The 27,558-nt window shown below is 45.1% G+C and overlaps 1 pseudogene; it reads right to left on the bottom strand.

Annotated features, from left to right (window-relative positions):
* The window catches only part of LOC115119138 (ETS domain-containing transcription factor ERF-like), an 83,128-nt pseudogene extending 56,242 nt beyond the window's left edge, over positions 1 to 26,886 (bottom strand).
* Positions 26,887 to 27,558: the final 672 nt, after the last annotated feature.

The raw sequence follows: 27,558 nt of genomic DNA, 5'->3' as shown, positions 1-27,558 counted from the left end.
ACCAGGGACACAACTGGTACACACACGACACAAGCAGACAGAACACAGACACAACACCACGCACAGGGAGCCCACCCACACACACCCACACACACCTGCACTGGAACACAGAAATCCACGCCACCAATGCTGTGACTCAATGGCTTGCCACAGTGCACTGTTGTTGCCAGCAACACAAAGCCTACACAGACACACCACCTCCCCTCTTTCTCCACCTCTCTCCCAGCCAGAGCCCAGACACAAAGACACGCGCACACCTTACATCAACTATACCACGGGCAGGTTAAGTGAGCCCAGGGCTGCTCACACACACCACCTAAAGACCTAGGCTAAGTCAGGCGACCTGACTAACGCCAGCGAGAACGGACGGGAGAAAGTATGTGGAGCGAGAGTGTGTGTGTCAGGAGCACAATGGCCCCAGTGTGTGGACAGGCAGGTGCAGGGGGGAGGGGTTACTGTCCTGACTGCACTGCTCCCAGAGCTGCTACTGCTAGCACTCTCATATATATATATCCCTCTCCATCATCCTCTCTCTCCCCCCATCCCTCCCTCCCTCTCCCATTCAAGGGCTTTATTGGCATGGGAAACATATGTTAGCATTGCCAAAGCAAGTAAAGTAGATAATAAACAAAAGTGAAATTGTGGAATTGTGATACAGTGAATTAGAAGTGAAATAATCTGTCTGTAAACATTTGTTGGGAAAATGACTTGTGTCATGCACAAAGTAGATGTTTTAACAGACTTGCCAAAACTATAGTTTGTTCACAAGAAATTTGTGGAGTGGTTGAACAACGAGTTTTAATGACTCCAACCTAAGTGTTAGTAAACTTCCCACTTCAACTGTATGTGTGTGTGTATATATATATTCATCAGCTAATTTGTCAACAATAAATATTGATACATTACTAGTTCAAACACTATAAGTGCAAACATGACAAGTTCATTAATGGGTGATGGTGATGTCAGAACCAAAAGTGGTAGTAGATGCCTAGTCCCTTTATGGCTCAGATCAGGTGACTACATAGTATACACCACACACACATGCTCAGAGAGGCCCAGCTCAGAGAGGCCCAGCTCATGATTTCCATCTTCAGCAGATTTTAATGAATGTGTTTATACAACAAAATGTTAGTGCAAAGAATTGTATCGCATCGTTCATTAATCAAACCGAATCGATTCAAACTAAAAACTTATCGTTACTGTATCGTATTGGAGTGCATGCATCTACATTCATCCTGAAAGAGAAAAATGCAAATCCCTAGAGTCTGTCTGTGTGTCTGTGCTAAACTGTGGCTGGGGTCTGTGTGTATCGGCCCACCCGTGTGTTGTTGCGTAATCGCATAGAGCAGACTGATGCTAAAAATGGCCCTGGATAAAAAGTATTGTGACCCAGAGCAGGGCACTGTGTGTGTCTGTCAGTGGCCATTTCGGCAAGGAGCTTACCACCGATGTCACCCTATAAAACCAGTCAGAGAGGAGGGAAGGATGTCACCCTATAACACCAGTCAGAGAGGAGGGAAGGATGTAAACATAGGAGAGAGTGAGGTAGAGGGAAATTAAGGGGAAACAGAAGGTACTGGGGCAATGAAAACATGATGGAGAGATGGAGAGAGGGGAAAGGTAGGTACTGGGGCAATGTAAACAAGAGGGAGAGATGGAGAGATGGGAAAGGTAGGTACTGGGGCATTGTAAACATGATGGAGAGATGGGAAAGGTAGGTACTGGGGCATTGTAAACATGATGGAGAGATGGGAAAGGTAGGTACTGGGGCATTGTAAACATGATGGAGAGATGGGAAAGGTAGGTACTGGGGCAATGTAAACATGATGGAGAGATGGGAAAGGTAGGTACTGGGGCATTGTAAACATGATGGAGAGATGGGAAAGGTAGGTACTGGGGCAATGTAAACAAGAGGGAGAGATGGAGAGAGGGGAAAGGTAGGTATTGGGACAATGTAAACATGATGGAGAGATGGAGAGAGGGGAAAGGTAGGTACTGGGGCAATGTAAACAAGAGGGGGAGATGGAGAGATGGGAAAGGTAGGTACTGGGGCATTGTAAACATGATGGAGAGATGGGAAAGGTAGGTACTGGGGCATTGTAAACATGATGGAGAGATGGGAAAGGTAGGTACTGGGGCATTGTAAACATGATGGAGAGATGGGAAAGGTAGGTACTGGGGCATTGTAAACATGATGGAGAGATGGGAAAGGTAGGTACTGGGGCAATGTAAACATGATGGAGAGATGGGAAAGGTAGGTACTGGGGCATTGTAAACATGATGGAGAGATGGGAAAGGTAGGTACTGGGGCAATGTAAACAAGAGGGAGAGATGGAGAGAGGGGAAAGGTAGGTATTGGGACAATGTAAACATGATGGAGAGATGGAGAGAGGGGAAAGGTAGGTACTGGGGCAATGTAAACAAGAGGGGGAGATGGAGAGATGGGAAAGGTAGGTACTGGGGCATTGTAAACATGATGGAGAGATGGGAAAGGTAGGTACTGGGGCATTGTAAACATGATGGAGAGATGGGAAAGGTAGGTACTGGGGCATTGTAAACATGATGGAGAGATGGGAAAGGTAGGTACTGGGGCATTGTAAACATGATGAGAGATGGAGAGAGGGGAAAGGTAGGTACTGGGGCAATGTAAACAAGAGGGAGAGATGGAGAGATGGGAAAGGTAGGTACTGGGGCATTGTAAACATGATGGAGAGATGGGAAAGGTAGGTACTGGGGCAATGTAAACATGATGGAGAGATGGGAAAGGTAGGTACTGGGGCATTGTAAACATGATGGAGAGATGGGAAAGGTAGGTACTGGGGCAATGTAAACAAGAGGGAGAGATGGAGAGAGGGGAAAGGTAGGTACTGGGGCAATGTAAACAAGAGGGAGAGATGGAGAGATGGGAAAGGTAGGTATTGGGGCAATGTAAACATGATGGAGAGATGGAGAGAGGGGAAAGGTAGGTATTGGGGCAATGTAAACATGATGGAGAGATGGAGAGAGGGGAAAGGTAGGTATTGGGGCAATGTAAACATGATGGAGAGAGGGGAAAGGTAGGTATTGGGGCAATGTAAACAAGAGGGAGAGATGGAGAGAGGGGAAAGGTAGGTATTGGGGCAATGTAAACAAGAGGGAGAGATGGAGAGAGGGGAAAGGTAGGTACTGGGGCAATGTAAACAAGAGGGAGAGATGGAGAGATGGGAAAGGTAGGTATTGGGGCAATGTAAACATGATGGAGAGATGGAGAGAGGGGAAAGGTAGGTATTGGGGCAATGTAAACATGATGGAGAGAGGGGAAAGGTAGGTATTGGGGCAATGTAAACATGATGGAGAGATGGAGAGAGGGGAAAGGTAGGTACTGGGGCAATGTAAACATGATGGAGAGATGGAGAGAGGGGAAAGGTAGGTATTGGGGCAATGTAAACAAGAGGGAGAGATGGAGAGAGGGGAAAGGTAGGTACTGGGGCAATGTAAACAAGAGGGAGAGATGGAGAGATGGGAAAGGTAGGTATTGGGGCAATGTAAACATGATGGAGAGATGGAGAGAGGGGAAAGGTAGGTATTGGGGCAATGTAAACATGATGGAGAGAGGGGAAAGGTAGGTATTGGGGCAATGTAAACATGATGGAGAGATGGAGAGAGGGGAAAGGTAGGTACTGGGGCAATGTAAACATGATGGAGAGATGGAGAGAGGGGAAAGGTAGGTACTGGGGCAATGTAAACAAGAGGGAGAGATGGAGAGAGGGGAAAGGTAGGTACTGGGGCATTGTAAACATGATGGAGAGATGGAGAGATGGGAAAGGTAGGTATTGGGGCAATGTAAACATGATGGAGAGATGGAGAAAGGGGAAAGGTAGGTACTGGGGCAATGTAAACATGATGGAGAGATGGGAAAGGTAGGTACTGGGACATTGTAAACATGATGGAGAGATGGAGAGATGGGAAAGGTAGGTATTGGGGCAATGTAAACATGATGGAGAGATGGAGAGAGGGGAAAGGTAGGTACTGGGGCAATGTAAACAAGAGGGAGAGATGGAGAGATGGGAAAGGTAGGTATTGGGGCATTGTAAACATGATGGAGAGATGGAGAGATGGGAAAGGTAGGTATTGGGGCAATGTAAACATGATGGAGAGATGGAGAAAGGGGAAAGGTAGGTACTGGGGCAATGTAAACATGATGGAGAGATGGAGAGAGGGGAAAGGTAGGTACTGGGGCAATGTAAACAAGAGGGAGAGATGGAGAGAGGGGAAAGGTAGGTACTGGGGCAATGTAAACATGATGGAGAGATGGAGAGATGGGAAAGGTAGGTATTGGGGCAATGTAAACATGATGGAGAGATGGAGAAAGGGGAAAGGTAGGTACTGGGGCAATGTAAACAAGAGGGAGAGATGGAGAGATGGGAAAGGTAGGTATTGGGGCAATGTAAACATGATGGAGAGATGGAGAGAGGGGAAAGGTAGGTATTGGGGCAATGTAAACAAGAGGGAGAGATGGAGAGAGGGGAAAGGTAGGTACTGGGGCAATGTAAACATGATGGAGAGATGGGAAAGGTAGGTATTGGGGCAATGTAAACATGATGGAGAGAGGGGAAAGGTAGGTATTGGGGCAATGTAAACAAGAGGGAGAGATGGAGAGAGGGGAAAGGTAGGTACTGGGGCAATGTAAACATGATGGAGAGATGGAGAGAGGGGAAAGGTAGGTATTGGGGCAATGTAAACATGATGGAGAGATGGAGAGAGGGGAAAGGAAGGTACTGGGGCAATGTAAACATGATGGAGAGATGGAGAAAGGGGAAAGGTAGGTACTGGGGCAATGTAAACAAGAGGGAGAGATGGAGAGAGGGGAAAGGTAGGTACTGGGGCAATGTAAACAAGAGGGAGAGATGGAGAGATGGGAAAGGTAGGTATTGGGGCAATGTAAACATGATGGAGAGATGGAGAAAGGGGAAAGGTAGGTACTGGGGCAATGTAAACAAGAGGGAGAGATGGAGAGATGGGAAAGGTAGGTATTGGGGCAATGTAAACATGATGGAGAGATGGGAAAGGTAGGTACTGGGGCAATGTAAACATGATGGAGAGATGGAGAGAGGGGAAAGGTAGGTATTGGGGCAATGTAAACAAGAGGGAGAGATGGAGAGAGGGGAAAGGTAGGTACTGGGGCAATGTAAACATGATGGAGAGATGGAGAGAGGGGAAAGGTAGGTACTGGGGCAATGTAAACATGATGGAGAGATGGAGAGAGGGGAAAGGAGAAAAAGAAGAGGTGTATGGAGTGAACACTGTCAGAGAAGAAAACGTGGAGAAAGGGATGGAGAAACAGATGAGTGTTTCCCAACAACAGGTCAGGACCTATTGGGTCGCTGCTATTCATTTTGGGACACACCTAAACACAAGATTAAACCCAAACACACTGCTCTAGTTTATTGGCCGAATCACAATATATTTCAAATCAGCTTTGAGCATTTGGCAGTATGAAGCAGTATGAAGCAGTATGAAGGTGTGTGAAGCAGTGTGAAGCTGTATGAAGCGGTACGAAGCGGTACGAAGCAGTATGAAGCAGTATGAAGCTGTGTGAAGCGGTATGAAGCGGTATGAAGCAGTATGAAGCGGTACGAAGCGGTACGAAGCGGTACGAAGCAGTATGAAGCTGTGTGAAGCTGTGTGAAGCTGTATTAGGCATTCCGTCGTCCTGAACCTTCTTTCAGCATTCTAGTTCCAGTCTACCTTCCACTGATCAGACCTCAGCGGCCCAGTAAATGGTTGAGATCAGCACATCACAACTATCAAATATCAATGGCTTTACATGGCTAACAGCGCTAGAGGCTGTTCATCTGACAGAGAGAAAAGACACAATATGACAGGCTGGACAGCTTCCGGACAGGGATAAGAGGGAGAGAAGTAAAAGAGAGGGATGGAGAGATGTGAGAAGTGGAGGATACAGGCTAGCCAGTATACTGAAGACAGGAAAAGAGAGCGACAAACAATTGAGAGAGAGAGCGAGAGAGAGCGAGGGAGCGAGAACGAGGGGAGCGAAAGCGCGAGAGAACGAGCGAGCGAGCGCGCGAGAGAGAGAGCGAGCGCGAGAGAGAGAGAGAGAGAGAGCCAGGGAGCGAGAGAGAGAGAGCGCTAGAGAGAGCGAGCGCGCGAGAGAGAGAACGAGAGAGAGCGCGAGAGAGAGAGCGCCAGAGCAAGAAAGAGAGAGAGAGAGCGTAAGAAAGAGAGAGAGCGAGCGAGAGAGAGCGAGCGCGAGAGAGAGTGGGCGGGCGAGAGAGAGTGAGCGTGTATGATGCTGTACAGCACTGACGGTAAGGCCTGCCATTAAACTTTAATCACTCTGCTTTCCTATAAATACCTTTCCAATGATCTATGCATTATTCAATCCCTCTCAGGCCAACACACATCACACACACACCTGGGAGGAGACGTAAACAGAGTTCAGAGAAATGACTGCATATAAACATTTCAGGAAGATGACCTGTACGAGATTAGCTATCCAGGATGAGCGTGTGTGTGTGTGTGTGTGTGTGTGTGTGTGTGTGTGTGTGGCACCCCTAAATCTGGGTTGATAATGCTAACCACGCGGTAATTCAGCACCTGTGTCCTTACAGCAACACAAGCCCAACAATGGGTCTGCACTGCTCCCTTTGCTACAAGCCAGTTGAAGGGAATGGGGGAGTGAGAGAGAGAGAGAGAAAGAGGAATGGGGGAGTGAGAGAGAGAGAGAGAAAGAGGAATGGGGGAGTGAGAGAGAGAAAGAGGAATGGGGGAGTGAGAGAGAGAAAGAGGAATGGGGGAGTGAGAGAGAGAAAGAGGAATGGGGGAGTGAGAGAGAGAAAAAGGAGGAGAGGAGAAAAAAAATGAAGAAAAGTGGATGGGGAGAAAGGAGAAGGGGACCGGGAGAAAGGAGAAGGGGACCGGGAGAAAGGAGAAGGGGACCGGGAGAAAGGAGAAGGGGACCGGGAGAGTTGCAGTGAAAAAGAGGGGCTGATCGAGGGGAGAAAGGAGAAGGGGACCGGGAGAGTTGCAGTGAAAAAGAGGGGCTGATCGAGGGGAGGGAGAGAGAGTTAATGGAAGAGGATCTGCCACTGGGGTATTCTACCATGGGATGGGTGACAGAGAGGGGGAGGAGAGGAGAGGATGGAGGGGCCAGTTAATCTATGTTTTAAAAGGTTTCACTCCTCAGAGACCTTCACACACACCAACACTCTCCTACACCAACGACCCCATGCACTCTCACTGACACACACACAATTCTATCCATTACTTTAATCAATAGAACAGACCCAAGGCCAGAGAAGCCATGGTGATGTTTTCATCCAAAATAACATGCTAGCTAAGTAGCTACGATTTCAGACAAAAACCAGGGATTCAGGGAAAGGGATGTGTGTGATTCTGTTGTACAAAGTACAGTGCTTATGTACAGGCCAGCCACAAGGAGCAAATGAGATCAACCAGTCACAGCTGATAAAAGACAGAGGATGTCCTCTTTCCCCACACACACACACACACACACACACACACACACACACACACACACACACACACACACACAAATACTAATAGCATGGTGATATTTAAACAGACAGACAGATGTTCACCTTCACACACATTAAGACTGAAAGAATGGAAGCTGGTTTAATGCTGACTATAGTAGATTATCATTCTCTACATGTGGCTTGTTTGATCCCTTCATACATGGGTTGTTTTGTGAGAGCACACTCTGAGCTGAACTTTCCTTTGGGACAACACAGCTCCTCAAGACACACACACCCCTCTGGGACATATTGTGTGCGAAACGTGCTCTCACACACACAATTTTCACAGGGCTTTCATACTAAAGGCCCCTACCTAGTAATACACAAAAATATCATAAATGCACTGCTTGGCCAGTATTAGTGACTCACACACACAGGTTCCCCTAAGCAACACACACACACACACACACACACACACATCCAGGTGCACGCACACACAGTTGAGGGAAACCACATGCTTACTTGAGATAAATTGGCTCAAAGTTCAAAATGAACAGTGATGCAGGTACATAGAGGACAGGGCAGGTACATAGAGGACAGGGCAGGTACATAGAGGACAGGGCAGGTACATAGAGGACAGGGCAGGTACATAGAGGACAGGGCAGGTACATAGAGGACAGGGCAGGTACATAGAGGAAAGGGCAGGTACATAGAGGAAAGGGCAGGTACATAGAGGACAGGGCAGGTACATAGAGGACAGGGCAGGTACATAGAGGACAGGGCAGGTACATAGAGGACAGGGCAGGTACATAGAGGACAGGGCAGGTACATAGAGGAAAGGGCAGGTACATAGAGGACAGGGCAGGTACATAGAGGACAGGGCAGGTACATAGAGGAAAGGGCAGGTACATAGAGGACAGGGAAGGTACATAGAGGACAGGGAAGGTACATAGAGGACAGGGCAGGTACATAGAGGACAGGGCAGGTACATAGAGGACAGGGCAGGTACATAGAGGAAAGGGCAGGTACATAGAGGACAGGGCAGGTACATAGAGGACAGGGCAGGTACATAGAGGACAGGGCAGGTACATAGAGGACAGGGCAGGTACATAGAGGACAGGGAAGGTACATAGAGGACAGGGCAGGTACATAGAGGACAGGGAAGGTACATAGAGGACAGGGCAGGTACATAGAGGACAGGAAGGTACATAGAGGACAGGGCAGGTACATAGAGGACAGGGCAGGTACATAGAGGACAGGGAAGGTACATAGAGGACAGGGAAGGTACATAGAGGACAGGGCAGGTACATAGAGGACAGGGAAGGTACATAGAGGACAGGGCAGGTACATAGAGGACAGGGCAGGTACATAGAGGACAGGGAAGGTACATAGAGGACAGGGCAGGTACATAGAGGACAGGGAAGGTACATAGAGGAAAGGGCAGGTACATAGAGGACAGGGCAGGTACATAGAGGACAGGGCAGGTACATAGAGGACAGGGCAGGTACATAGAGGACAGGGAAGGTACATAGAGGACAGGGCAGGTACATAGAGGACAGGGAAGGTACATAGAGGACAGGGCAGGTACATAGAGGACAGGGAAGGTACATAGAGGACAGGGCAGGTACATAGAGGACAGGGAAGGTACATAGAGGACAGGGCAGGTACATAGAGGACAGGGAAGGTACATAGAGGACAGGGCAGGTACATAGAGGACAGGGCAGGTACATAGAGGACAGGGCAGGTACATAGAGGACAGGGCAGGTACATAGAGGACAGGGCAGGTACATAGAGGACAGGGCAGGTACATAGAGGACAGGGCAGGTACATAGAGGACAGGGCAGGTACATAGAGGACAGGGCAGGTACATAGAGGACAGGGAAGGTACATAGAGGACAGGGAAGGTACATAGAGGACAGGGCAGGTACATAGAGGACAGGGAAGGTACATAGAGGACAGGGCAGGTACATAGAGGACAGGGCAGGTACATAGAGGACAGGGCAGGTACATAGAGGACAGGGCAGGTACATAGAGGACAGGGCAGGTACATAGAGGACAGGGAAGGTACATAGAGGACAGGGCAGGTACATAGAGGACAGGGAAGGTACATAGAGGACAGGGCAGGTACATAGAGGACAGGGCAGGTACATAGAGGACAGGGCAGGTACATAGAGGACAGGGCAGGTCTACACAAGGAGAGAGGGAGGAGAAAACACAAAAAACCGACAGCGGGGAAATAGAGAGGTTGAAAAGAAACTCTTCAAATGTAATCTCACATTCCTGACTTGGGGTGGAGGGGAGAGAGCGAGAGAAGAGGGAGGGGTGGAGGAGAGAGCGAGAAAAGAGGGAGGGGTGGAGGAGAGAGAGAGCGAGAGAAGAGGGAGGGGTGGAGGAGAGAGAGAGCGAGAGAAGAGGGAGGGGTGGAGGAGAGAGAGAGCGAGAGAAGAGGGAGGGGTGGAGGAGAGAGAGAGCGAGAGAAGAGGGAGGGGTGGAGGAGAGAGAGAGCGAGAGAAGAGGGAGGGGTGGAGGAGAGAGAGAGCGAGAGAAGAGGGAGGGGTGGAGGAGAGAGAGAGAAAAGAGGGAGGGGTGGAGGAGAGAGAGAGAAAAGAGGGAGGGGTGGAGGAGAGAGAGAGCGAGAGAAGAGGGAGGGGTGGAGGAAAGAGAGAGCGAGGGAAGATGGAGGGGTGGAGGAAAGAGAGAGCGAGTGAAGAGGGAGGGGTGGAGGAAAGAGAGAGCGAGAGAAGAGGGAGGGGTGGAGGAAAGAGAGAGCGAGAGCGAGAGAAGAGGGAGGGGAGGAGGAAAGAGAGAGCGAGAGAAGAGGGAGGGGTGGAGGAAAGAGAGAGCGAGAGAAGAGGGAGGGGTGGAGGAAAGAGAGAGCGAGAGAAGAGGGAGGGGTGGAGGAGAGAGAGAGAGCGAGAGAAGAGGGAGGGGTGGAGGAGAGAGAGAGCGAGAGAAGAGGGAGGGGTGGAGGAGAGAGGGGGTAACAGGCGGTGTAAAGTGGGAGAGCGAGAGAAGAGGGAGGGGTGGAGGAAAGAGAGAGCGAGAGCGAGAGAAGAGGGGGGAGGAGGAAAGAGAGAGCGAGAGAAGAGGGAGGGGTGGAGGAGAGAGAGAGCGAGAGAAGAGGGAGGGGTGGAGGAAAGAGAGAGCGAGGGAAGATGGAGGGGTGGAGGAAAGAGAGAGCGAGGGAAGAGGGAGGGGTGGAGGAGAGACAGAGCGAGTGAAGAGGGAGGGGTGGAGGAAAGAGAGAGCGAGAGAAGAGGGAGGGGTGGAGGAAAGAGAGAGCGAGAGCGAGAGAAGAGGGAGGGGAGGAGGAAAGAGAGAGCGAGAGAAGAGGGAGGGGTGGAGGAAAGAGAGAGCGAGAGAAGAGGGAGGGGTGGAGGAAAGAGAGAGCGAGAGAAGAGGGAGGGGTGGAGGAGAGAGAGAGAGCGAGAGAAGAGGGAGGGGTGGAGGAGAGAGGGGTAACAGGCGGTGTAAAGTGGGAGAGCGAGAGAAGAGGGAGGGGTGGAGGAAAGAGAGAGCGAGAGCGAGAGAAGAGGGAGGGGTGGAGGAAAGAGAGAGCGAGAGAAGAGGGAGGGGTGGAGGAAAGAGAGAGCGAGAGAAGAGGGAGGGGTGGAGGAAAGAGAGAGCGAGAGAAGAGGGAGGGGTGGAGGAAAGAGAGAGCGAGAGAAGAGGGAGGGGTGGAGGAAAGAGAGAGCGAGAGAAGAGGAGGGGTGGAGGAGAGAGAGAGCGAGAGAAGAGGGAGGGGTGGAGGAGAGAGAGAGCGAGAGAAGAGGGAGGGGTGGAGGAGAGAGAGAGCGAGAGAAGAGGGAGGGGTGGAGGAGAGAGGGGTAACAGGCGGTGTAAAGTGGGAGAGCGAGAGAAGAGGGAGGGGTGGAGGAGAGAGAGAGAAAAGAGGGAGGGGTGGAGGAGAGAGAGAGAGCGAGAGAAGAGGGAGGGGTGGAGGAGAGAGAGAGAGCGAGAGAAGAGGGAGGGGTGGAGGAGAGAGGGGGGGGGGGGTAACAGGCGGTGGAAAGTGGGAGAGCGAGAACGTTTTAGGTGACACCAGGCGGCATTTGAATACTCAACAGCCGACCACACACACACACTAAGTATCAGCGAGGTGCAATTGGCACAGTAGTCTTTTTGTGACTTCCCATCCTCTAGAATTAGATATCTGTCCTCTCCAAAGCAGACAGATTCCCAGATAAAAATAGCCTGAAATATTCCAGTCCTCCTCCCACTCTACAGCCAGGCTTTGAGATAGAGGGTGAGTGTCATATTAGGGGTTAGCAGCCCAGTGTAAACCTGGTGAGGAGGGGGACATCCTCAAAAGGCACCTCACTTTCCAGTTCATTTCTGTACACCGTTAGCTAAACTAACACATTGGAGTCACACATACACAGACTTCTCATTCTCCACAGTTCACTCCTGTACACCAAAATCAGGCTAGGTCATGATGTCTGCACAACAGCTAGATGGGATCTTACGATAAGGATCAGTCCAAATGGGTTACTACAGTAAGGATCAGTCCAAATGGGTTATTACAGTAAGGATCAGTCCAAATGGGTTATTACAGTAAGGATCAGTCCAAATGGGTTACTACAGTAAGGATCAGTCCAAATGGGTTATTACAGTAAGGATCATTCCAAATGGGTTACTACAGTAAGGATCAGTCCAAATGGGTTACTACAGTAAGGATCATTCCAAATGGGTTACTACAGTAAGGATCAGTCCAAATGGGTTACTACAGTAAGGATCAGTCCAAATGGGTTACTACAGTAAGGATCAGTCCAAATGGGTTACTACAGTAAGGATCAGTCCAAATGGGTTATTACAGTAAGGATCAGTCCAAATGGGTTACTACAGTAAGGATCAGTCCAAATGGGTTATTACAGTAAGGATCATTCCAAATGGGTTACTACAGTAAGGATCAGTCCAAATGGGTTACTACAGTAAGGATCAGTCCAAATGGGTTATTACAGTAAGGATCAGTCCAAATAGGTTACTACAGTAAGGATCATTCCAAATAGGTTACTACAGTAAGGATCAGTCCAAATAGGTTATTACAGTAAGGATCAGTCCAAATAGGTTACTACAGTAAGGATCAGTCCAAATAGGTTATTACAGTAAGGATCAGTCCAAATGGGTTACTACAGTAAGGATCAGTCCAAATGGGTTATTACAGTAAGGATCAGTCCAAATGGGTTACTACAGTAAGGATCAGTCCAAATGGGTTATTACAGTAAGGATCAGTCCAAATAGGTTACTACAGTAAGGATCAGTCCAAATGGGTTACTACAGTAAGGATCAGTCCAAATGGGTTATTACAGTAAGGATCAGTCCAAATAGGTTACTACAGTAAGGATCAGTCCAAATAGGTTATTACAGTAAGGATCAGTCCAAATAGGTTACTACAGTAAGGATCAGTCCAAATAGGTTACTACAGTAAGGATCAGTCCAAATAGGTTACTACAGTAAGGATCAGTCCAAATAGGTTACTACAGTAAGGATCAGTCCAAATAGGTTACTACAGTAAGGATCAGTCCAAATAGGTTACTACAGTAAGGATCAGTCCAAATGGGTTACTACAGTAAGGATCAGTCCAAATGGGTTACTACAGTAAGGATCAGTCCAAATGGGTTACTACAGTAAGGATCAGTCCAAATGGGTTATTACAGTAAGGATCAGTCCAAATGGGTTACTACAGTAAGGATCAGTCCAAATGGGTTATTACAGTAAGGATCAGTCCAAATGGGTTATTACAGTAAGGATCAGTCCAAATAGGTTACTACAGTAAGGATCAGTCCAAATGGGTTACTACAGTAAGGATCAGTCCAAATGGGTTAATACAGTAAGGATCAGTCCAAATGGGTTACTACAGTAAGGATCAGTCCAAATGGGTTACTACAGTAAGGATCAGTCCAAATGGGTTACTACAGTAAGGATCAGTCCAAATGGGTTACTACAGTAAGGATCAGTCCAAATGGGTTACTACAGTAAGGATCAGTCCAAATGGGTTACTACAGTAAGGATCAGTCCAAATGGGTTACTACAGTAAGGATCAGTCCAAATGGGTTACTACAGTAAGGATCAGTCCAAATGGGTTATTACAGTAAGGATCAGTCCAAATAGGTTACTACAGTAAGGATCAGTCCAAATGGGTTACTACAGTAAGGATCAGTCCAAATGGGTTATTACAGTAAGGATCAGTCCAAATGGGTTACTACAGTAAGGATCAGTCCAAATAGGTTACTACAGTAAGGATCAGTCCAAATGGGTTACTACAGTAAGGATCAGTCCAAATGGGTTACTACAGTAAGGATCAGTCCAAATGGGTTATTACAGTAAGGATCAGTCCAAATAGGTTACTACAGTAAGGATCAGTCCAAATGGGTTACTACAGTAAGGATCAGTCCAAATGGGTTACTACAGTAAGGATCAGTCCAAATAGGTTACTACAGTAAGGATCAGTCCAAGTGGGTTATTACAGTAAGGATCAGTCCAAATGGTGTTATTACAGTAAGGATCAGCCCAAATGGTGTTATTACAGTAAGGATCAGTCCAAATGGGTTACTACAGTAAGGATCAGTCCAAATGGTGTTATTACAGTAAAGATCAGCCCAAATGGTGTTATTACAGTAAGGATCAGCCCAAATGGTGTTATTATAGTAAGGACCAGTCTAAATGTGTTATTACAGTAAGGACCAGTCCAAATGGGTTATTACAGTAAGGATCAGCCCAAATGTGTTATTACAGTAAGGACCAGTCCAAATCTGTTCTCACAGTAAGGACCAGTCCAAATCTGTTCTCACAGTAAGGACCAGTCCAAATCTGTTCTCACAGTAAGGACCAGTCCAAATCTGTTCTCACAGTAAGGACCAGTCCAAATCTGTTCTCACAGTAAGGATCGGTTAGAATGGGTTCTCACAGTAAGGATCGGTTAGAATGGGTTCTCACAGTAAGGATCAGTCAGAATGGGTTCTCACAGTAAGGATCAGTCCAAATGGGATTTTACAGTAAGGATCAGTCCGAATGGGTTCTTACAGTAAGGATCAGTCAGAATGGATTCTTACAGTAAGGATCAGTCAGAATGGATTCTTACAGTAAGGATCAGTCAGAATGGATTCTTACAGTAAGGATCAGTCAGAATGGATTCTTACAGTAAGGATCAGTCAGAATGGATTCTTACAGTAAGGATCAGTCAGAATGGATTCTTACAGTAAGGATCAGTCAGAATGGATTCTTACAGTTAAGGATCAGTCAGAATGGTATTTTACATTAAGCATCAGCCCAAATGGTATTTTACAGTAAGGATCAGTCCAAATGGTATTTTACAGTAAGGATCAGTCCAAATGGTATTTTACAGTAAGGATCAGTCCAAATGGTATTTTACAGTAAGGATCAGTCCAAATGGTATTTTACAGTAAGGATCAGTCCAAATGGGATTCTACAGTAAGGATCAGTCCAAATGGGATTTTACAGTGTGATCCACACAACATGACCAGAACCACAATGTTAATATGATAGATTAACAGTGTGAGTTACACCGTGCTATAAATGGAAACAAACACCACACCAGGTTAGTATTTGGAGAGTGTGTGTGTGAGGTGGTATCAGCTGGGTCAGGGTCAACCCAGGTCTGTGCAGGGTCGTGGCTGGTGTAATGTGTGATGTGAGGCTGGGTCAGGGTCAACCCAGGTCTGTGCAGGGTCGTGGCTGGTGTAATGTGAGGCTGGATGGAGCAGCAGAGTTATTTAGAGGAGCTAATCTGTCTGTTTCGGTCTGATGTGAGCCGGGGATCACTGTTACCTGATCGCTCTCTCTCTCTCCGTCTGTGTGTGTGTGTGTGTCTGGCGTCAAGCTCAGATCAGTTTCAGTGGCACAGTCAGTGCTGTGAGGAGAAAGGAGCAGCGATACACTAGACATACACACTAACAAATAACACACATGCCTTCTCTGTCAAATGAATAAACACTCTCTCACACACTTTCTGTGTCTCATATGTAATACATAGTCACCACACCTTTGTAACATGTTGGCTCTGTAAAATAGTGATCTTATATTACACACCCACACAGCTGAGTAACAGTGCAGGTCGGGCCAGGCAGCTTGCCACACCCTGCTTGGTTCCACTGAACCAGACATGATCATCACCGGAGATGATGGCCTCTCTCTCTCTCTCTCTCTCTCTCTCTGTGTGTGTGAGAGAGATAGATACACTGTCTGTCTGTCTCTATGTGAGAGAGATAGATACACTGTCTGTCTGTCTCTATGTGAGAGAGATAGATACACTCTGTCTGTCTCTATATGAGAGAGAGATAGAGACAGACAGACAGAGTGTATCTATGTGAGAGAGAGATAGAGACAGACAGACAGAGTGTATCTATGTGAGAGAGAGATAGAGACAGACAGACAGAGTGTATCTATGTGAGAGAGAGATAGAGACAGACAGACAGAGTGTATCTATGTGAGAGAGAGATACAGACAGACAGACAGACAGACAGAGTGTATCTATGTGAGAGAGGGTTGTGTTTTCCTCCAGTGTGAAATGCAGCACAGACGGCAACTATTAACTTTCTAAAGCAGGAATGTGGGAGGTCCAGGACCTCCCATAAAAAGCTGTGTGTCTGTGTGTGTGTGGGGTGGGGGTGGGGGGGATTATGGTGCAGAACACATGTGTCACTGCATCCTCCACCGATATCAACCCTTCGTAGATGATTTCTAATCCATGACCTTCTCCATCCTAGTAGCCAATACTGGGACCATGACGCCAAACGGTCAGTATGGGGATATGGCCTATTGGACCACTTGGCCCAACTTATAACAGTCTGTGTGTGTGGATCACACACACCAACAGATCCCGAAGGCACGGTTAGGCTGATAACAGACAATTACAGTGCAGTTTAAATGGAGCAAATCCCTCCTGTTTCTCTCAGGCTCTGACCACACACAGCTGTTAGAACCACCTATAACGCTCTATAGACTAGGTCTCATGTGGGGGAAATGGACCGTGAGAGTCGACCACACACCATCAAGTGGTCAAGCGTAAAACTTTGAGGGCCAGTCAAGGGCAGAGTAGGGCTGAGGGCTAGGGGCCTCACAATAAGATATTATCACAATGTTTAGGTGCCGGTACGATATGTGTTGTGATTTTCACGATTCTATATGTATCGCAATTCGGTACTATGATATTATTGCGATTCGATGTTCCAAACATGCTGCTCACCATACATCTACTGCAGGAGGACAAGAGAGAGTCATGAGAAAACAAGTTTTGATCAGTCATGGAAATAAAAGTGCTGAAAATAAATTGGCTCCATCTAAAAACAAATCTGAGAACAAGCTATGAAGAATGACACCGGAGTTTTGGTGCAGGTACTGCCAACCCGTGCAAAAATAATATTGCGATATTGTCATAACGATTTTCGCATGCCAAAAATATCTATTATTTAGAACGCAAGTACAGGTATTCGGACATGGTCCAGAGCGAGGGACAGAGCGAGGTACAGTCTCTCCTCTTGTCAAAGCAGCCTCCAAACCCTGAGCTGCTCTGCTTCATTATGAGTACAATGAGAGGTCCCACTAGCCCCACTAGAGGTCGACCGATTAATTAGGGCCGATTTCAAGTTCATAACAATCGGTAATCCGCATTTTTGGATGCCGATTATGGCCGATTACATTGCAATCCACGAGGAGACTGTGTAGCAGGCTGACCACCTGCAGCAAGGAGCCAAGGTAAGTTGCTAGCTAGCATTAAACTTATCTTATAAAAAACAATCAATCTTAACATAATCGCTAGTTAACCTAGTAATATCATCAACTATGTGTAGTTAACTAGCTTGTCCTGCATTGCATATACTCAGTGCGGTGCTTGTTCATTTATCACCGAATCACAGCCTACTTCGCCAAACGGGTGATGATTTAACAAAAGCACAATCGTTGCACTAATGTACCCAAACATAAACATCAATGCCTTTCTTAAAATAAATACACAAGTATAAACCTCCATACACAAGTATTAAACCTCCATATTTAGTTAAAATAAATTCATGTTAGCAGGTAATATTAATTAGGGAAATTGTGTTGCTTCTCCTGCATTCAGTGCAAGCAGAGTCAGGGTATATGCAGCAGTTTGGGCCGCCTGGCTCGATGCAAACTGCGTGAAAACCATTTCTTCTTAACAAAGACCACAATTAATTTGCCAGAATTTTACATAATTATGACATTACATTGAAGGTTGTGCAATGTAACAGCAATATTTAGACTTATGGATGCCACCCGTTCAATAAAATACAGAACGGTTCTGTATTTCACTAAAATAATAAATGTTTTGTTTTCGAAATTATAGTTTCTGGATTTGACCATATTAACTTCTCTAGGGTAGGGGGCAGCATTTGGAATTTTGGATGAAAAGCGTGCCCAAATTAAACTTCCTTCTACTCAGGCCCAGAAGATAGGATATGCATATAATTGGTAGATTTGGATAGAAAACACTCTATAGTTTCCAAAACTGTTAAAATAGTGTCTGTGCGTATAACATAACTGATTTAGAAGGCGAAAACCTGAGAAAAATCCATTCAGGACGTAGGATTTTTTCTCTATTTTTTTTCTATTCAATGCCATTACAGTATCCATTGACTTAGGACTCAAATTGCAGTTACTATGCCTTCCACTAGATGTCAACAGTCTTTAGAAATTGTTTCAAGCTTGTATTCGGAAAAATGAGGGAGTAAGAGCAGTCTGAATGAGTGGACCCTGCCGTGTCACAGAGCTTTTTCATGCGCACGACCGAGAGAGTGCCTTTCTTGTTTATCCTTTATATTGACAACGTTATTGTCCGGGTGAAATATTATCGATTATTTAGGCTAAAAACAACCTGAGGATTGATTATGAACATCGTTTGACATGTTTCTACGAACTTTACTATTTTGATTTTTTTGTCTGCCTGTTGTGACTGCGTTTGAGCCTGTGGATTACTGAAGAAAATGCGAACAAAATGGAGGTTTTGGGATATAAAGAGACTTCATCGAACAAAAGGAACATTTATTGAATAAATGAATGTCTTCTGAGTGCAACCATATGAAGATCATCAAAGGTAAGTGATTAATTTTCTCTCTATTTCTGACTTGTGTAACTCTTCTACTTGGCTGGTTACTGTTTGTAATGATTTGTCTGCTGGGGTATGTTCTCAAATAATCGTAAGGTATGCTTTCACAGTAAAGCCTTTTTAAAATCTGACACCGTGGTTGGATTCACAAGAAGTTCATCTTTAAACCTATGTAAAATAGTTGTATCTTTTCTGAATAATTATAATGAGTATTTCTGTATTTGAATTTTGTGCTCTGCAATCTCACTGGACGTTGGCCAGATGGGACGCTAGCGTCCCACATACCCTGGAGAGGTTAATGACCAAAGGCTCGAATTTCTGTGTGTTTATTATATTATACCTAAGTCTGATTATGATGTTTGATAGAGCTGTCTGACTGAGAGGTGGTAGGCAGCAGCAGGCTCGTAAGCATTAATTCAAACAGCACTTTCCTGCGTTTGCCAGAAGCTCTTCGCAATGCTTGAAGCATAGCGCTTTTAATGACTTCAAGCCTATCAACTCCGGAGATTAGGCTGGCAACACTAAAGTGCCTAGAGGTCGACCGATTATGATTTTTCAACGCCGACACCGATTAATATGACTATTTTTTTTATTTGTAATAATGACAATTACAACAATACTGAATGAACACTTATTTTAACTTAATATAATACATCAATAAAAATCTATTTAGCCTCAAATAAATAATGAAACATGTTCAATATGGTTTAAATAATGCAAAAACAAAGTGTTGGAGAAGAAAGTAAAAGTGCAATATCTTCTTTGCTCAGAACATGAGAACATAAGGAACCACCAGCTTTCATTTAACATGAGTCTTCAATATTCCCAGGTAAGAATTTTAGGTTGTAGTTATTATAGGACTATTTCTCTTGCATCCCTGGGTCAGTAGTAGTCATATTACTGGTACCTAATCATTATCACCACCCTTGATCTCATACCCAACCCCAGGCAGGTGATACGGTGCCTTATCAACAGGTCCAGGACCTGTCTTCCTGTGTCATGTTGGTTCTATTCTATCTAGTAGTAATAGCTAACCACGGACAAAGCCTGATTTCAGATCAGTTGACCTAATGTAACCTCTCAGATAATACAATTTGTGCTAAATCAAATGACCAAACACTACCATCAATTGATTGGCACTTATTGAAAATCAGGAAATAGACTATTTGTCCATTTTCATTATAAATATAAAACACTTATGCTATATTCTTGATAGAGTTCCTGATTTTCAGGCCTGAATAAAATAGTAATTCCTTATTACTCAGGATGGAAAAAGCACAGCATCAACAGATTAGTGTCTGGTAACATTAAACACATAGCGAGCAGGCAGAGTATTATTTATTGTTATTTAACCAGGTAGGCCAGTTGAGAACAAGTTCTCATTTACAACTGTGACCTGGCCAAGATAAAGTAAAGCAGTGCGACAAAAACAACAGAGTTACACAAACAAACGTACAGTCAATAACACAATAGAAAATAAAGATTTTTCTATTTATGTACAGTGTGTGTAGAAGAGTAGGGAGGTAAGGCAATAAATAGGCCATAGAGGGGAAATAATTACAATTTAGCATTAACACTGGAGTGATAGATGTGCAGATAATGAAGTGCAAGTAGAGATACTGGGGTGCAAAAGAGCAAGAGGATAAATAATATGGGGATGAGGTAGTTGGGTGTGCTATTTACAGATTGGCTGTGTACAGGTACAGTGATCAGTAAGCTGCTCTGACAGCTGATGCGTAAAGTTACAGAGGGAGATATAAGTCTCCAGCTTCAGTGATTTTTGTCATTCGTTTCAGTCATTGGCAGCAGAGAACTGGAAGGAAAGGCGGCCAAAGGAAGTGTTGGCTTTGGGGATGACCATTGAAATATACCTGCTGGAGCGCGTGCTACGGGTGGGTATTGCTATGGTGACCAGAGTGTTGGAGGCTATTTTGTAAATGACATCGCTGAAGTCAAAGATTGGTAGGAGAGTATGTTTGGCAGCATGAGTGAAGGAGGCTTTGTTGCGAAATAGGAAGCCGATTCTAGATTTAATTTTGGATTGGAGATGTTTAAGTCTAAAAGGAGAGTTTACAGTCTAACCAGACACCTAGGTATTTGTAGATAAAAAAGCTTAGAGAACAGATCATCTCTATCTACAAACTATTAGATTGCTATATCCTATTTATAACATTCTCATTCTGGAAATGAACATAGATTGTAATGAGTGAAGAGGCATTTGTTAAGGGTTAAAACTCCTAACCAGGCCTACAGAGCACAGCAACAGGACAACTGGAGAGTGAGTGAGAGATAAAGGCCTGCTGGGATTAAAGCCTCATAATAATGTGACTATTTGAAGTCTCTATTATTAGGGCAGATTTGTGGTTAGATAATGCCTCGGTTAAAGGTCAACTGTGTTTGTCAACACGGTTAATTGGAGAGCGAAGGAGTGGGACTTGCACAAGCACGGACACACACACAAGGTCGACACACTTTCAAGTGAACGCGAACACAAACCCAACAACAGCACTTTATGCACGTGTACATGACACCGCTCAAACACACTCGCTCTGGTATACACACATCCAAAACACACACACTAGTCTTGGGTACACACACACACTTCCCAACACAGAACCAAACAAACACTCTAGTAAAAGGGCCACTTCTGGTGGGACGTGGTGATGTCATCAGCCCCCTCCTCAGGGCTGTTTCTCTGGGGTAGGGGTGTACTGGAATGTGGCAGAAAGGGAAGGGGGTGGAGGTTAGAGAGGTTAGGGAGGAGAGCAGAGGCCATGGGGCTCACACAGTCTGTCCATCAGGCACTACAGAACAGGCATGGCTCTATATAAGCCACAGAGCCACTACAGAACAGGCATCACCGTTGTGTTGTACACAAAACCAAATTATTCTTGGGAGAGAACACCCCCATAAGATAAGAGAGGCCTGCTTCATCTCAAGTCCCTGTGATGTCAGGCATAGCCTTTATTTTAGTGAAATAAAAAAAAATATGCAGAGTTGGCATTAAATGTGACTGAGCTTCCTGATGCTGTATGTATGGGGGAAGTTGGTTAGTTATGTGCTTCACAACATGCAAGAGAGAGCAGGAACAAACTTATGCCAGAATTTCAGGAATGAGCTGACTTAACTAGCTTGATGGTCCCTGTTTGACCTATTTGGAATCCCCATATAATCATGGCCTCTTTTTACAGTGTCATCGTTCACAGTTGCTCACCTTTGATAGGCCTCAGACTACAAACCAGCTGACACATTGACTGCAGCCACATGTGTTGCATACTTGATACAAAGCGCATATTTATGATTAGCTTGAGTTGATCATACTATTGAAGGTGAGATCACCAAATCTATGATCTTTTGTCACATTAGGCCAATATCACGTTACATCTCAAAACAACATCTTTGGAACAAGTGCAAAAACGAAACATGCTAAACTTCTTCACTAATTAGACAGGAGATTTTGCTTATACTACTTGACTATAGACCTACACAACATCTAAGATAAACCAGTCAGGGATGACATGATTATCAGTCACCTTCAATATGAAAGCGTGCCGCTGATAGTGAAATGATACTAATCTAGCACACAGCAAAGATATACAAATTCTGACCACTTCCTCTTCCGATGCCGTACAGTACAAACCCACCTGCACCAGATATCGACACGGGCCATTCACACAGACACCGTGAAGTCAGGCATCGCACTGTGTGAAAGCCGCAGGGCCGGAGTACAGCTACAGTTCACTTCACGCTCTTGAGTAAAAACAGTAAAAACAGTCATGGACAATTCTCGTTCATTCGTTTCAGTTTGAGTGGTAGCGTTTGTTTGTACAGTGATTGAGTCAGTGCGGAGTGGACAGATGCATTAACATGGGAATTACGTGGATCGGTGGGCGTGAATGAAGTGAAGGGTGCGGTCATCCTGACCCATTAAAGAAGCCGAGCCATGATGGATAGTGTAGATAGAATGGCGGTGTGGCAGATGTACAGTGGAAGTCGGAAGTTTACATACACTTAGGTTGGAGTCATTAAAACTTGTTTTTCAACCACTCCACAAATTTCTTGTGAACATACTATAGTTTTGGCAAGTCGGTTAGGATATCTACTTTGTGCATGACACAAGTAATCTTTCCAACAATTGTTTACAGACAGATTATTTCACTGTATCACAATTCCAGTGGGTCACTTAGTCACACACTAAGTTGACTGTGCCTTTAAACAGCTTGGCTAATTCCAGAAAATTATGTCATGGCTTTCGAAGCTTCTGATAGGCTAATTGACATTTGAGTCAATTGGAGGTGTAGCTGTGGATGCATTTCAAGGCCTATCTTCAAACTCAGTGCCTCTTTGCTTGACATCATGGAAAAAAAAAAAAAGACATCAGGAAAAAAGATTTGTAGACCTCCACAAGTCTGGATCATTATTGGGAGCAATTTCCAAATGCCTGAAGGTACCACGTTCATCTGTACAAACAATAGTACGCAAGTATAAACACCATGGGACCACGCAGCCGTCATACCGCTCAGGAAGAAGACATGTTCTGTCTCCTAGAGATGAACATACTTTGGTGAGAAAAGTGCAAATCAACCCCAGAACAACAGCAAAGGACCTTGTGAAGATCGACATAACACCAAAAGGCTGCTCAGCAAGGAAGAAGCCACTGCTCCAAAACCGGCATAAAAAAAAAAGCCAGACTACGGTTTGCAACTGCACATGGGGACAAAGATTGTGCTTTTTGGAGAAATGTCCTCTGGTCTGATGAAACAAAAATAGAACTGTTTGGCCTTAATGACCATCGTTATATTTGGAGGAAAAAGGGGAGGCTTGCAAGCCGAAGAATACCATCCGAACCGTGAAGCACAGGGATGGCAGCATCATGTTGTGGGGGTGCTTTGCTGCAGGAGGGACTGGTGCACTTCACAAAATAGATAGCTTCATGAGGAAGGGAAATTATGTGGATATATTGAGGCAATATCTCAAGACATCAGTCAGGAAGTTAAAGCTTGGTCGCAAATGGGTCTTCCAAATGGACAATGACCCCAAGCACACTTCCAAAGTTGTGGCAAAATGGCTTAAGGACAACAAAGTCAAGGTATTGGAGTGGCCATCACAAAGCCCTGACCCCATCCTATAGAAAATGTGTGGGAAGAACTGAAAAAGCATGTGCAAGCAAGGAGGCCTACAAACCTGACTCAGTTATACCAGCTCTGTCAGGAGGAATGTGCCAAAATTCATCCAACTTATTGTGGGAAGCTTGTGAAAGGCTACCCAAAACATTTGACCCAAGTTAAACAATTTAAAGGCAATGCTACCAAATACTAATTGAGTGTATGTAAACTTCTGACCTACTGGGAATGTGATGAAATAAATAAATTATTAAATAATTCTCTCTACTATTATTCTTACATTTCACATTCTTAAAATAAATTGCTGATCCTAACTGACCTAAAACAGAGAATTTTTACTAGGATTAAATGTCAGGAATTATGAAAAACTGAGTTTAAATGTGTTTGGCTAAGGTGTATGTAAACCTCCCGACTTCAACTGTATATAGGTCTGGAAACAAGTTCATACATTGTAGTGCCGGCATGTGTTTTTAAAGAGAAACAAATGTAACAATGCAATGGTTGCTGCACCTTTGATGATTTCCATAAAACAGTTTCCCAACTGGCATAACCAGTTGACTCCCCTGCCAGATTTAATACTGGCTCACAATATAGATTTTTTTATTAAATGAATTAACTTGATTGGTTGGTTGTATTGTCTCCTGTTATGGAACATAATTGGTTATATCACCATTACATGGTAAATAACAAGCACATAGCCTACAGTTGAGAAGTCCGCAATTTGGCAAATATGAAATAGCTGATGTGGAGTTGCGGCGGTCAGCGAGACGCATCTATAGCCATAGGCCAATCGCAATATTTCAAAATTAAATTGTGGGATAAACACAAAAGTCACATATAGTCCAAATGATTTAAGTGCATAGTATAGTTTATTCCCGTTAGTAGGATACACCAGGACTAATATATTGGCATTAATGGAGAGTGTCGACCATATCTCTGGTGAGTGGGCATATTCACTGTCTTTATCATTGGGCGAGTCAGTGCAACTGGAAAGTTGATTACAATAATTTCCTCTTCAATTGTAGATAGAAGTCATATTGTACAATTTGTCTCCCCTTTTCGTAGGCCTAGATTAGATGGTTACATTGAAGACAATGTTGTTTTTATTGATTTCAGTTTGTCAGTGTCAGCAGAGTAGCCTAGGCCTAACCTGCAATTTGTGTAGTAGACTATTAAAAGATTCTGATGTCTCCAGACATGTAAAGTGTTGTAGAATTGCATGAAATGTGTTTATCAGCTAGGGCTGAGCTGCTTCCCCAAAGGTGAAACTCCAGCGCCACCTATGATGCGGTGTATTTCATTGTTTGTTTACGGTCGGACTCAGATAGTTGGTCTGTTTTGTCAGCGGCCCAGTCACTTTTACTCATCCCCAGACATCTGCCTTCATCACTGATCATTACTAAAGTGAAAGCGAGATTAACGTTTAATTATTGCTTGAAATATGCCTAAAGCGTTATTGTAAATTGCAAACATCAGAAACGACAGGATGTATTCTAACGTCTTGGGATTCGTCAAAGCCTCCACCTTCGAGAATGACAGTCCATTGAAACGTTCACCCGTCTCTCTAGCTCCGCGGCCTTCATAACTAACCAAGCATGGCGTTCTCGCAAAGTAAACAAAACAAATTATTCACTTGCATTTTCACTGCTCTAACTAAATCTATGTGTTGTGCGAATGACAACTTAATCTGAACGGTGAATTAAGAGTGAATTTGGCCGATTTAAGATGCTTCGAAAACTTGTCCATATACTTTCTACGAACAAGTGAGGGGAAAATCACAACATGGATTCCGCAACATTCCACGGCTGGGTCCGTGCACAGTTACTTTGCAGAACTTATTGAAGCACGATACAAACAAAGCACGAATTAATCAGATTTCGATTATGACAGGTTCATACATAAAACAGCAGCATTTGACGTTTCTGAGAAAATAGACCCTAAAGGTGGCCACATATTTAAAAGCTATGTCGACCAAACAGCCGAGAAATACAAATTTGACGGGATGCATAGGATGACAAACAAGCAACACCTTGTAAATGACCAAATTAAACAAAACTCTTAAAACAACACCGGTAGATAGGTCTAATCTTCCATAAAGTGTCCGGTTCATATGATTCACCACAACTCAACCAAAAGTTTAATTTCCTTTTCGAGTATTAAAAGTGGATGTCCGCTTGCAAAAGCTTCCATTTTGAATGTCTCACTAAAGCAACTCAACTTCAGCTACATCAACAGGTCGACAATCAATCCACATCGACATATTCCCAGCAAACTAGACACAGTAAGTATAAACAACACTTTTGCATCAACTTCAGTTGTATCAACTTATCAAACATAACTGGAGAACGTGTTGAATACTGTATAGCTACAATGCAATGAACTCAAGTCAACCAGCTAACTGTCAAATGCACGGCTAATGTTAGCAAGCTAACCAGCTAGTTAAATGTATTTAACAACCTGTATGACTTTTGTTCACCACTTAATAATTGACAACAGACCGAACAACTGGCGAAGACAACCAGCAAGTTCATGATCAAGTTCATCCAGACAAAAGTGGTCGACTTGTGTTTTGCACAAACTTACCCGAATCTCCGGGGGTTTTCATTTTGAGTGTTGCAGGATAGTTTACGTTAGCTAGCGAGCTTGGTGGATCTCAAGTCAGTAGCGTTTGTGGAAGGAAAAGTCGTCTCCCTCTGAGCCCTTCCTTTGGTTCGGAATGGAACAACGAGGGGGGGAACAGGCTAACGTTAAACTTTCCACGGTTGCTCCACTCGCGGGCCCCTTTGCTTCCACTTTCTTTCCCAATAGCCCCTTCCTCAACTGTAGCGATCGGGGTAACGTTACTTTCCCCGAATCGCAGTCAGTTGATGTAGTTCACTGCTGTTTGTCCCACAGCAACTTCGCCTTGTCCTGTTCGAGGTGCAGCGGAACACGGTCAACCGTCCTGACAAGCACACGAACCGAAAACCCGTATCTTTCCTTGTTTGCATATACTTTCACGAACTGTCGAGTTCTTTACTCCATCTCAATCGCATCTTCCCCGTTGTTTGACATATTGTCGCTAAAATAACCGTTCTGTAGAATAGCAGTCGTCCTCTCTTTAGACTTTCTTTCTTCCTCCACTCACTAACATTCTGTACTCTGTGGCTACTCTTTCTCCTCCCCCTGGTTCCTCTCTCGGGTGTCGTGTTTCGCTCTCTCCTCACGGGGCCGCCCACACGGACAGGGGGGCTCTAAGGGGCGGGTCACACCCACTCACCACGAGCCAGGGTGGCGTCACTGCTGCAGCACGCGGCGTCGCCATAGAGACCGCCACAGCGACACTGCCGTGGTGACATCATATCCGTGTCCTACGATTCTAGAGGAGAGAAGACCGTCATCACGTCCTTTTACGTCAATAGCAGGTACTTTCTTCTAATTATCTATTTTCATTTAATGGTAATTATATCTATTGATGTGGCCAGATTATTAAACCACTGTACAAATGCACAAGGCATTATAACACTAAACTCTGAGCATATTGCAACAGGAACTAAACCAAACTTATGCACACTTCCCCCTCTATTTCACATGGTCTACTACACCTCCCTGCTGAATTTGGTGGCAGTGATGGGATATTCCCTGGCCACCTGCGGTCTCAGGAGAAAGTATTGCATATATACAACCTGGTGTCTTGTCACTCAGGCACTAGTCTGTGGCACTGATGCAGAACTGTCACATTGTCAACAAGTGCATGTGAGAGAGGTGGCATCATACATGGCAGGTGAAGTGTGTCTCATGAGCCCTATGTACAACCCCAGCTGCTCATAAGAACAGTACAGTAAAGGGTCATCTAGTGTGTGTGTGTGTGTGTGTGTGTGTGTGACACAGA

This window comes from Oncorhynchus nerka, linkage group LG3, assembly GCF_034236695.1.
Source record: "Oncorhynchus nerka isolate Pitt River linkage group LG3, Oner_Uvic_2.0, whole genome shotgun sequence".
Lineage (NCBI taxonomy): Eukaryota > Metazoa > Chordata > Actinopteri > Salmoniformes > Salmonidae > Oncorhynchus > Oncorhynchus nerka.
The sequence above is the reverse complement of the archived record's forward strand: the minus strand, read 5'-3'. Positions and strand labels throughout refer to the sequence as shown.